Source organism: Corvus cornix, chromosome 2, assembly GCF_000738735.6.
Source record: "Corvus cornix cornix isolate S_Up_H32 chromosome 2, ASM73873v5, whole genome shotgun sequence".
NCBI lineage: Eukaryota > Metazoa > Chordata > Aves > Passeriformes > Corvidae > Corvus > Corvus cornix.
In genome coordinates, this window is record NC_046333.1 from 102988712 (window position 1) to 103000391 (window position 11680).

An 11680-nucleotide genomic window follows, 5' to 3' on the forward strand; every position below is an offset into this window, starting at 1 on the left:
CATTAGGAAACGCTGAGGCCGAGGAACACATAACCGCTGTGTTCCACCTACTGTCGCAAGAGGCTGTATTTGCAAATCATCTATGCTGTATTATATTTGCAGTGCACTGATGGTGTGGTATTCACTGCATGGCATAGTCTGACACTGTGAAAACTCACATCCTTTGAAAAGGCCACTAATGGAGAATGGGAATAGAGATAATTACAAGAGTTGGCAGAGCTAAACCATCAGATCACAATAGCAAATTTGGCCACTGAATTGATTAGCAGCATGAGAGACTCTTCTCTACCAGAACAAGTTCTATTTTTTATCTCCTTCTCTCTTTCCAGTAAGCCAACTGAGCTCAGCTCCATGGTTGCAACAGAGACCACAGATTGTTCTCTATGCCTAAATCATCCCTTTTGTGTTGATTTTCTTTTCAGTCAATTTTCTTTTCAGCAAACAGTGCAAAAGTTGTGTTTATTTCTTCTGTGTGGGTTAATGTATCTGAAGAGAAATTCTCTCTTTGCTTCTGCACATGCACAACCTCTGTGCTGCTTTACCACTGAGGATTCAAGTCCCAAAGCGTGTGTGTAAGGGTGCAAAGCAAAAATCTCATCATGTTCATGTTATTTGCTGATTTTTCAGTCAAGCCTAAAACTACTGACAGGTCACCTTCCTGAAGCACTGGAGCTCGCTGCTCAGAAGTCAGCCCCAGGGACACACTCCAAGCTCTTCAGAAGTGATAGCCAAAGCCATGGGAAGAGAGGATGCATGAAAATGGAAGAGGAATGTGAAAAGCAAGATAGGTGGGCAAAGTGGGTGATAAAAGGGATAGTAGGGGGGAGGGAAAGAAGAAAAGTAGCTCTAATGAACCTTGTAAAAAAGATTTCATATAAAGAGAGTTTTAAGGAATGAAGAAATGCCAGCCAGACTTTCTTTTTTTTTTTTTTCCTGTGGATGAGCCCAGAAAAAACCCCCAAAAGCATCTATATTGAATGGATGATATTACTCTGGAATCCACATTATCCAGCTGTTGGGATTTTGTGTCCTATGTCTGTGTGAATTTATGATGCCATTGTAGAGAACAGACACTGAAGCCTCAAAGAAGTTGGGGTTTCCCCTTGCTGCCATTTTCAACTCCATCTGCTCATCTGCATCGGTGTGAAACTCTGCCTACGGGGTTCAGCAGCAGGCAATGTCTGACTTGTGATGGAGCAGATAACTGCACAAGGAAGCCCTCAGTATCCTGCCCAAGGCCATCCAGCACACCCATAGTGCAGCCCTCACCTGATCTCTCAAGCACCATTTCTGTGTCTGAACCTCAGGAACAGCCTTCCTCTCCCAGAGCCATGTGGCAGCCCCAGCTTGCCATGTCCTCGTGGGCACAGATGGTCTGAAGGACCATCCATGCAATGCCCTGCATAGAAAGTCAGTCTTTCCATCCCCAGTTGCTTTTATTCAGGATTACTGAGGGCTGGAAACATACAAATGGGCAAGCAATGGGCATTTACCATGTCATGTGAGCTCCAGTCTGCTTGCCAGTATAACAACAGGTATTTGAGCTGCTCAAAGTTTTCCTGCCAGGCAGAAGAGGCTTGGCAGCCACCCAGCATACATCCTCTCCTGCTGGACTGCTTTCTCCCACATTGACCATTCTATGCATTTCTTTTAACCTTGCCTTTGTGCAGCAGTTCACATCTGTGCTCTGCAAAATCAAAACCTTACATGGCTTTTTTTAATCTTGATTGAATTCATTAGCCCAGATTCTTCTCTTGGTTACTTGAGGCAATTCCAGATGTTCTCCCAGGTACACCTGAGGGGAAAATTTTGTTGATAATGTTTTTGAACCTCTTTCTTTTGCTATAAACAATGCCCTTGGAACAGTTCTATGCTGCTTTGTGAACTTATTTTTCCCCATTTGGAAGTACTGAATAAACTGAACAACTTGGCTGTGCATTAAAGCTTGTTTGAAACCACACACAAAAGAATTTGTGCAGCTCAAATGCCAGAGAAATGTGTTCACATGTGATTGAACATAATAGTCCAAGATTAGAAAATCTAGAAAGAAGCAGGGGGGATTAAGAGCATGCTCTTGTGAAAACCTTGATAATTTGGGATGAAAGTCAAGGCAATGAGGTAACCAGATGAGACCAGTTTGCCAAATTCTATCACTCTACCACAACATAAGCAATGTAAAAAGAAGATTTTACTAATTTCACTTCCACTCTTATCCTGCATCTAAGCATGAATATAAATTTTTAAAGCCTCACAGTATTAAAGCTATATATTTGTGTCAGCAAATTGAATACAATCTGTTTTGTAAATATTAGGAGCTCTAAACCCTTGGGCCAAATTCTGCAATGAGATGCACAAATACAACTCTGATAGTCTTCAGCTGAACATATGCATGAAACAACAGAAAGCATAATTTGCCTGAGCCAAATCCATTCTTTTTAGCAATATAAAACATTGGAAAAATACATTGGGCTAAATTCTGTTCTTGGATGCATTTTTATAATTGAGATAGTAACAGCCAGCTATGTTACTGTAATTTAAAAATATGCTAGCAAAAAAGAGCAGAATTAGAGCTGTTTGTTGTAGAGTCTAATAGAAGCATTCTCCTTCTTGATGAGATGGTGGGTCTTTAAAGAAAACTTTAGCACCTATGTTCAAAAAATGAAATTCCTACCTATGCCAAGAGTTTTGTGCATCTTGACACAGTGGAACTGCAAAGCAATAAGGCATCAAATAGATCTCAAAAACTACTTTTTCTTGTTCACTCCACCAGAAGGTTGAATTTGTGAGATCAGCTAGATTCGTGTGCGACTCTGTAGTTACTTCTCACTAGTGAGATTAATGGATGAGTTTAAAATTTTCACCCACCATATCATCAATAAATTAAAATGATATATTCTTCCTCTGAAAATTTTTACATTTAAGTGCCTCTATCCCACTGTAATGGAGCTGGAGCTTGTTGTTCTAGTGACACATCTCTATTCTCATGAAATTTAAAAAACCTTGTTTCCTAAGACCATCCCATACTTTTCTAGTTCTTTAAGTCTCCAGAAAAGTATCAGCTCCAGAAAAAGAATTAAATAGCTCAAGATGAAATTTATTAAGCTAGCCATCTTCCATGCTTTTCCTCTGCTCTACACTCTAACAGAACCTTCTGGTTCACATTTCTTAAGCAAAAAAATGAAGCATAAATTTCTGTTTTACAATGACTGTGAACTGGATGATTCACTCTTTGGCACAGGTTTTAAGACAAGATCATTTAGAATTTTTAAATTTTCTTATTCAAGGAGAAAGATTTCCTTCTTTATATTGTCTCTGTTGTTTGCACAACTAACGTGGATCTAGAACTTGATTTTAAAAACTATGGTCAGGAGTTGTCTGATCTAGGGCTGGGGAATGGGTTCATCTCCTTTTATCTCTGTGATTTATACAGCTTTGTTGCAAGGAAAATAAAGTGTTATTACAATTCAATGTGTGTTACTACTCTCTGAGGAAAGGGCAACCTATTAGGAAAAAGGCACAAAACTCAATGTAATTTGAAAATAACACAGCATAACTGATATTTCTTTAGAACAGGCTTATACGGAAGGGAACCAGAGGTTAATTGTGCAAAATAGTATTACTGCACATCCAAATGCCATTTCTAAATGTTATAGTACATTAAAGTATACTGCAGTGAATTAATAGTCCTAGCAGTGATGATAAGCATGAGTGGACTTGAGGAGGTATCCTGCAGCTGCTTTCTGTCAAATATAAGTAATATTAAGGAAACAAGGAACTCTGCTTTTGACCAGAGTTAATGAGATATTAGCAGTGAATAAAGTGACTTTAAACCAAAATTTCCTTATTATATTTTAGCAAAATACGACCAAACAATTTTTCCAGTAGTGACCGAAATGGAATGACCTTGCAGAGAAATTTGGCAAGCCTGTATAGTGTATGGGTTGCTTCCTCATTTAAGGTGTCACTGACAGGGTTACCTCATGCCATGTAAACGTCCATCCAGCCCAGCTTGGTGCAGCCTAATGGTCTTTCCATACTTTGACATCGCTGTCAAGGGGGCATATTGGTGTAGTATTCCCAAGATGTCTGGTCTGGTATTCAGCCAAAGTCAAGCCAGTGCCACTGAGGCTGAACACACAATCCTTGCGAATGGTCACATCAAACCAGCAGCTTCCAGCGGCTGAGGTGCCGTGAGGAACAGCGTAGGAAATTGTTGGGGCCCTCCCCTGCCGTGTAGCCCTGGGAGAGGGGCCCTGAGGGCACAGACACGGGGTTTCCCTGCCCCTGCTCAGCCTCGTTCCCATTGGTTGGTTTGTGTTCCCTGCGCGGGCAGAAGGACCCTTGGGCTGGGGACTGGAACAGTTCCTCAGCAGAGCTCCGGCCATGCGGCTGGAGAAATAAACATCTCTGAAACAGCTAGCAAGAATCTGTCCATAGATATTTCCTTTCCACGGGACTCCTGGTTTGATATAGGTGTGTTACAGTATCCTGGCTGTAACAGGAAATGGTGACCGAGTGTCTGTCCCGAGAGCCCTGCAGCTTTCAGTGTCACCTGGCTCGTAATGGTAGAGGTCACCTTTGAGGGAAGGTACTCAGTACTGTGAAAGGATAAGTGGACTTTTTTGATAATTTTTCTAAGGTAGCCAGAGGACTCAGATGCCGTGTACTTATTTCTTTTCAGAAAGCATATGCTCTGCTTTTGAAAAATCTCCCCTGAAAAGACTCCAGAAATGTGCTGGAAGTTCTGTCAGTCCGCAGCCCCTCCATAGCACCAACGCTCTTTGCTGCTGGAGATCAGAGGTAAGGACAGAGACAAAGGACTCTTAATGCAATGTGTAGTGTTTCAGAATACATGAGGTTGTATTTATAAACCAGATCTACAGAAAAACAGATTAGAGGAGTGCCAACAAAAGAAACAGTGTTCCAGGTTGGTACACTGCCCGCTCTCTGTAAGAGAGATGCAATTTACTCTGCTGCTTGGTGCAGTTCAGAGCTATGTGCATCTAAACGTGGTTAAAGTTTCCAGGGGTACTGAATAGAAGCACCACAAAACTATCTAGTGCGGGAATAACACATTTTGCCAAAAGAAAAACTTCTGTGAAGACTGGCGTGCAAGTTACCACTGAATGATTACTGGGAGAAACTTAAATTTCTCTGAGTTTCTCTTGCATCTCTTAAGGAAAATTCTCTCCACTAATGAGACACAACAATTTCCTTGGACTTTCATGTGTGTACTGATGTATTATTGCCTTAAGGAAAAAGGCACGGCATAAATAATGGCATTACAATGCAATGCACACTCTAGAGCATTGTAATCACAGACACAGTTGTAACAGCAGGTCTATGTTGTCCCGTTAAGTAGAGATCTGTAATTCAGACCATGCAGAATTGAGTGTGGTTTGTACCCCTCAGCATCATAAATCTAAGGTGGGAGTTTTACTCTTACATTGCAACTTTCTTCACTGTGGTGATTGCCATCAACTGCAAGGATAAGCTCCTACATCAATTCAGTGCTAATAGGACTCCCTGGGTATCATCACCCAAGTGTCTCTGGCCAATTAAAGTTTTCACTTAGTGGATCCAGCATAAATATTCTTTAATACCAATTAGCACAATCCGTTCATCATGATGATAGTTTTACAGTTGTGCCAGCATTTGCAGACCTTGGAATACATACAGTACAGAGAAAACCCCCCAGCCCGAATGAAACATCATCTTGTTTTGAAATAGCGTCCTGATATTTTTACATGTAATGTTCTATCAGAGAGTGAAAGAAAGCTCCAGGATAGATGTTCAATTAAATCTCTTGTTTTCATTTCATAAAGACTGCAGACATATATTTTAGATAGTTCTGCTGTGCTCTATTACTAGGAGAAAAATATATTATTAAGGTTATTTAAAGAAAGTATCTCTTCCCTTTAAGCTAGTGGTACTGGGAGGGTTTGGGGGTACTTTTTCAGCCCCAACAATATTAATTCCCCCAAACAAGATTGTAATTACAGTGTAAAGGAGAAAAAACAGATTTGTGGTTTGACAACAGTGAAGGCAATAATCCTAACAAATAGAGGACAGAGCCTAATAAAAAACAGTTATGATTTTTGCCTTGCCCCTGACTATGTAATTTCCTTGTTCTATCTGTGGGAGGACACACATTGCCTGAGCTGCTCCTGAGGCTCTCCAAAGCCATCTTTCACTCTTACATTTCAGCAGCAAGCACTTACAGCAAACTTTCATTCCATATAACAGCTATGTATTACCTAAGAAACATCAGCTGCAAGATTGTTCAGTGTGATTCCTGGAACATAAAAATGATTGTTTTTCATTGAAATGTTCTGGTCCAATTTAACCCACCGAGACCAGCAAATAGCAAGTGTCTGAAATAAATCATTTTCAGATGACAGGAGAAAAGTACCGGGAATTAGGAATCAGAGAATATTAGTTCTTGCTCAGCCACTGGCTGCCTACAGGACTTTGGTCAAACTGCTTTCTTTCTCATGTTTTCCTTCCCTGTTCTCGCTACTTCAATTACAAGCGTTCTGTTTGGGTTTGCACAGATGGTGGCACAGTGCAATTCCATCCAAGAAAGGGCACATCTACAAAAGCAGTCAGGTTTCCTCTCTCATTAACTTCACCAGTCCTGTGTTGTCGTGGGGTTTGTCGGGGTTTTTTAAGGATGAACATCAGCTGCTGAAACCATGTATTTTTATTTTGGGAAAAAGTAATTTTCTGGGGTTTGAACTTGCTGTGGGTGCAGCAAGATGCATGTGGACAGGGGTGCTCACAGCTCCTGTGCAAGCAGCTGGGAATAGCTGCCAGCAGCAGCTGACGCTTACTCCTCCCCAAGATATTTCCTTGTCCTGGACACACCTCACCACAACCAAGAGGGGGTTCCTTCACCTGACTTCCAGAAAACACTGTTTACATGGCCTAGACATAATTCAAATATGAATTTGGTAGAAGAATTACAAGGAGGGTGGAAAACAGCAAAGATGTGAAGTCTCCCTCACACTCAGATTACACTGGGATTTGTAGCCAGATAGGTTTTCAGCCTGCTGCAGTCATTACCACATTCTGAAGCCTCAGGTAATTTTCATCCATCACTGGATTTATTGAGACAGGGTGAATTTTTCTGCCTTTTCAAGGAATATGGCTGGGTCACTAGAAATGGTAAGTTCAGACTGGTCCATTTCAGCAGGCGACAGAAAGCCACTTTAGACACTTATCTGATGACAATCTCATACCTTGCTTGATAGAGTCAAATCAGATCAGAGCACAGCAGAAAGCAGAGTTCCTACTATACCAATAGAAAGGAAAAATCTACGTTTTCTAGGCCTTTAGTTGCTGCATAATCAGGGAGCCCCAACATTAGTCTGGGGAGTAGCGACGGAAAGGAGTGAGGGAGGAGAACTCTGCAGGGCAGGGAGCTAGCACAGAGTCGGGTGCCAGGGAAGGAGGAAAGAGCCTTGCAGCAGGTGAAAATGATTAGGGAAGAGACTGTGACCTATCCTGCACAAGTTATTAACATTTGTTCCCAGATGGCTTTTATTAATAAAATTGTGGCCTAATTATGCCACCACACTTGAATTTTGTTTTACTTTCTGTGCTTCTGGGACAGGAAGCAAAATATATTCAGGAGAAATGAGAAGATGATCCTGGAGACAAAAATCCCTGGCACTTTTAAAGATATATTAACCAACACAGTAGCAACTTTGCTCATGGGAAAGCAGACAAAATTGCAAAAACATGGAGACAGAGACTGGAAAAAGAGAAGAAACAGAATTAAAGAAAGAACAGAGCAATGTGGAAGAAATGAAGGACACAGTGCAGCTTCTTAACTTGTAAGGGAGAAGTGTTATTGTCAAATACTGTGCATGGCATGTAGGAACAATGAATACTTTCTAAATCCTGTACAGATGCATGAAGGGTATAGAAATGTCTGCCAATATAGCCTTTCCTAAAAGATTCATCCATCCAGGGCAAAATTATGCAAGCAGCCTCACAAAAGCCTGCTCTACAGAGGCCAGTTTTCTCCCCTCCTGTCCTCTGGTATGGCTAGAACAAGAAGAAAACCTGGGAAAAAAGCGGCTTTTTTTGTTTCCAGCAGTGCAGTACATAGGCCTTAATTTATGAAGACTCGTTCTGAATAGTCCTGCTGTAACCTCAATGTACCCGCCAAAGCTGAGAAAGTTTGAAAACACTGCAGGCTGAAGATGTCCTCTTGTTTTTGCATTTTATTTATTTTTAGTTTTCAGGTTGCTTTTAAAAAGCCTTGTGTTACTATGGTTATAACTGTGATAGCCAGAGGACATGGGGGAGCTAAAATTTTCAGGTCTTTACTGGTAAAACTAGCACAATGGGAAAAAGAAGAAAATCTTCCTGGCGTACAACCCCTTCCTATCTGCTTTTTCCGACCATAGGGGTTGGTCTAATAAAAGATTCTACTCCCACTCACAAACCTTATCTCCCTGGCAAAAGGATTGTAATTCATTTACAGCTCTAAGGGCCTTATACTACTATTTATTTTAATGCTGGAACAATCTTGAACAATATGCCTCTGTATTTGATAGTCTGAATTTGAAGCACTAAAGGCAATTTGTGACATAACTCACTCAGGCTTTTTTTTCCTTTTTTGGTCCCAAATGCATAGCTTAACTCACATAATCAGAAAGTGGATTTATAGAACCCATTGCAGCTTTAGTACTTGAAGAAGCATGAGCAATTTAGGAAAAGGTAGTAGATAAAAACACTGGAAATTTTAGAAAATGTTCATCCCTTCCTTACTGAAATATACTTGCCTTGCCTGAGGCATCCTTCCTAGAGAAAAAAAAAAAGGAAAAAAACAAGCTGCATTAAGATTTAACTGCAGGATTGAATTTAATTTTGTTTTATCACATTTGTACGCAGGAAATGTATAAGAATAACTAGTTCTTCCTGCAAAAGGTATCATCAGAACATTGTCTGACACGTTTGTAATAGTTTATGCAAAGACTGGGGAATGTGATGGGGAATGCTGTGTCCCAGCAGTTGTAAGCGTTGCTAAAACCCAGTATAAAATAAACTATTGCTAGTTAAAGTATTTGAGAAGACCAGCTTAAAGCACATTCATTGCTGCTCGGGCAAGAACAGCTCCTCTGTGAACATGAAAGAAGAATTTTGCTCATCTGTAGTACGTAGTCATAAATTATTTACATTTGGGCTGGAATCATGTCCCAATTTGGTTTTATGAGAGTATTAAGCATGTTTTTGATACTGGATAAGTAATGAAAACCAACAAGTAATGAAAGCCAACAATATTAAGGACACAGCAATACATCCTAAGTACCTGCTGCTACACTAGATGAATACCTTGGCAGACATGGATAATGGAGAGAGAGACTTCATAGATTCGGCTGTCATTTTCTTGTATCAGCTTACCTTCTAAACCTGTCTGGAAAAGAAAGGGAATAAACTGCTGTTTAACATGCATGTAAGAAAATTTGTTCTGATGTTTATGGCCATGTAAGATTGAAGGATTTATTTTGGGTTTATTATTAGCATAACCAGAAACATTGCACTACATCATATTGTGATAATAATCCTCGTTGTTACAGGGGCAAAATTCACAGCAGGGTAAATCCTTTCTTCACCTCCACTGGGACAAAGCCAAAACAATCATGTTCATAACAGATTTACTCTGGAGTTTCCATCGGGGTAAATGAAATCAGAAAACATTGCAAACATATGTATTATGGACAGTAATGGGTGCCAAGTGTAGAAAATGCAGCATTACCACTTGAACTCAGTTTTACCTTTCACAGTACTATTGGACTGCTTTTTTGCTCATGTCAGCTGATCAGAAGGCTAACATCCTGTAGAAAAAAAACAAAGTCAATTTTATATAACCAGTTTCTTTAAATCTGGATTTCCAGATTTCATGCTGCATCCAATGTGATTTCTTATGAGATCCAAAATCCAGTACCTTTTAAATCGACATTATTATAGTTGAAGCAAAAGTTAAATAGAGCTCCTAGGACTGGATTAGCATTTTTTCTGGCAAAGAGGTAAAATTATATTAACAGATTTTCCAAGGACTCTGATACATGAGCTTAGGGAGAAGGCAGACTGAGAAGCAGTCAGAACCTCCAGAGAAGTGGTTTGTCATCGCCTGGGTGGTGCTAAATGTACCAGCTTGTTTAAATAGCAAATGATTTTAAATATGAAAGGAGGCTTCTTCCAAGAATTGTTATATTGAGCATCACAAAATTGCTGTGTTTTTTTTTTTCTCCCAGAGAGCTAACCTCCATCTGTTTCTGAAAGAGCTTAGCATTCATGAAGTAAGAAATTATATTTCAGAGCATAGCTCTTTATCACTCACCAGTTAATGGGGCTAAGAAAAGATTTGAGTAGATTCTTCTGACTGCAGTGCAAGCTCTGAGGAAACAAAAGGAACTGCCTGGAGATGTTGTGAAGGCATACTTACCTGATTACAACTTAACCTGCACAGATGCACGGCTAGCTTCAGCATCAAGTCAGTGACAAAGAGCCAGGAAGGGTCCTTGTGTGTGTTCCAACAAGAGCATTTATTGCCTCTACACTGTCAAAGGTTACAGAGGCAAAGGCGAAAGAACAACGGCGAATCAGGGTTTTTATCCAGGGGTGGGGAAAAGGCAGGACTAGGGAACAGGGACCAGTGGGGGAGCTCTGGGGGAGTGACGAAGGATAGAGGCCAACAGCCAACCGGGAATTCAAACTGGCGTAGATTACCATAATAGAGCAATGCGTGCTGGGACAGGCTTGTTTCCCTCACCATGACCACTAAGTCTGTGGCACAAGAGACTGCCTTACCAAGAGGCCTCTGTCCCTTGTGCTACAGGCCAGTGGGCCACCACACCTTCTTGGTTACCTGGCAGTCTCTGAGCAAATTGCTGCTTAGCAAAACTCTTCTCTGTTCTGCTAGAGGTTGTTAGTGAACACATTCTCTCACTTCCCTTTAGTTCCGTGTCCCAGTGAATGCAACTGAAGGAAGGCTACACAGTGGATAAATATTCAGTGCATCTTGCTTATCCAACCCTTCTTTTGATAGTGTTATGTGTTGGTTGGTCTGAACCTCGAATGCACCATAGATTTATTATTTTCTGAATAGGTTAACTTGTTCAAAAATATATTTTGATTAAGTCAAAGAAGTGTCTCTTTTCAATGGTTGGGTTCAGTAACAGAAATATTTACTCCCTCCCACTCCCAGACTCAAGCTTCAGGCATAAAAAAAACCCATGAAAAGATCAAAAAGTTAAAAGCAAATGAAAACCTGTATCTGATAATAGACAATTTTCAGTGTAGCTGTCACTGCTGGTAATATGTGAATCCTTTTCTAAAGACTTCCACACCTCTCCAGAATGTACATAAATGAGTACCACGTATAGCAAATAATCACATATTTGCAACTGTGACAGTTTTATTAGTGCTAGTAATGCTATTTTATATACTCACAAAACATATGGCAAGTTCATACTTTTAAATTGGCTAAATCTCTCTTTGACAGTGCTGTACTTGCCCTGAATTTCCAGAAGAATTTATTGAAGTTTGGGTCTCCCACCTTCAGGGCAATCACTTAGAAGTGCCCTGGAGGGGCTGGGTATTTAGCAACAGATCAGCATTTCTAGGGGCAGCTCTTCCAAGGTAGCTCACTTCTCAGAAGTCAAAG

General features: G+C 40.5%; 1 long non-coding RNA gene across 1 annotated transcript; it reads right to left on the reverse strand.

The window, feature by feature from the left end:
- Positions 1–5502: 5502 nt before the first annotated feature.
- Positions 5503–10592, reverse strand: LOC109144189. Its single transcript, XR_002044782.3, has 3 exons — positions 10460–10592; positions 9789–9848; positions 5503–9427 (listed from the first exon to the last, which is right to left on the reverse strand). It is a non-coding gene; the product is annotated as an uncharacterized LOC109144189 (long non-coding RNA).
- Positions 10593–11680: the final 1088 nt, after the last annotated feature.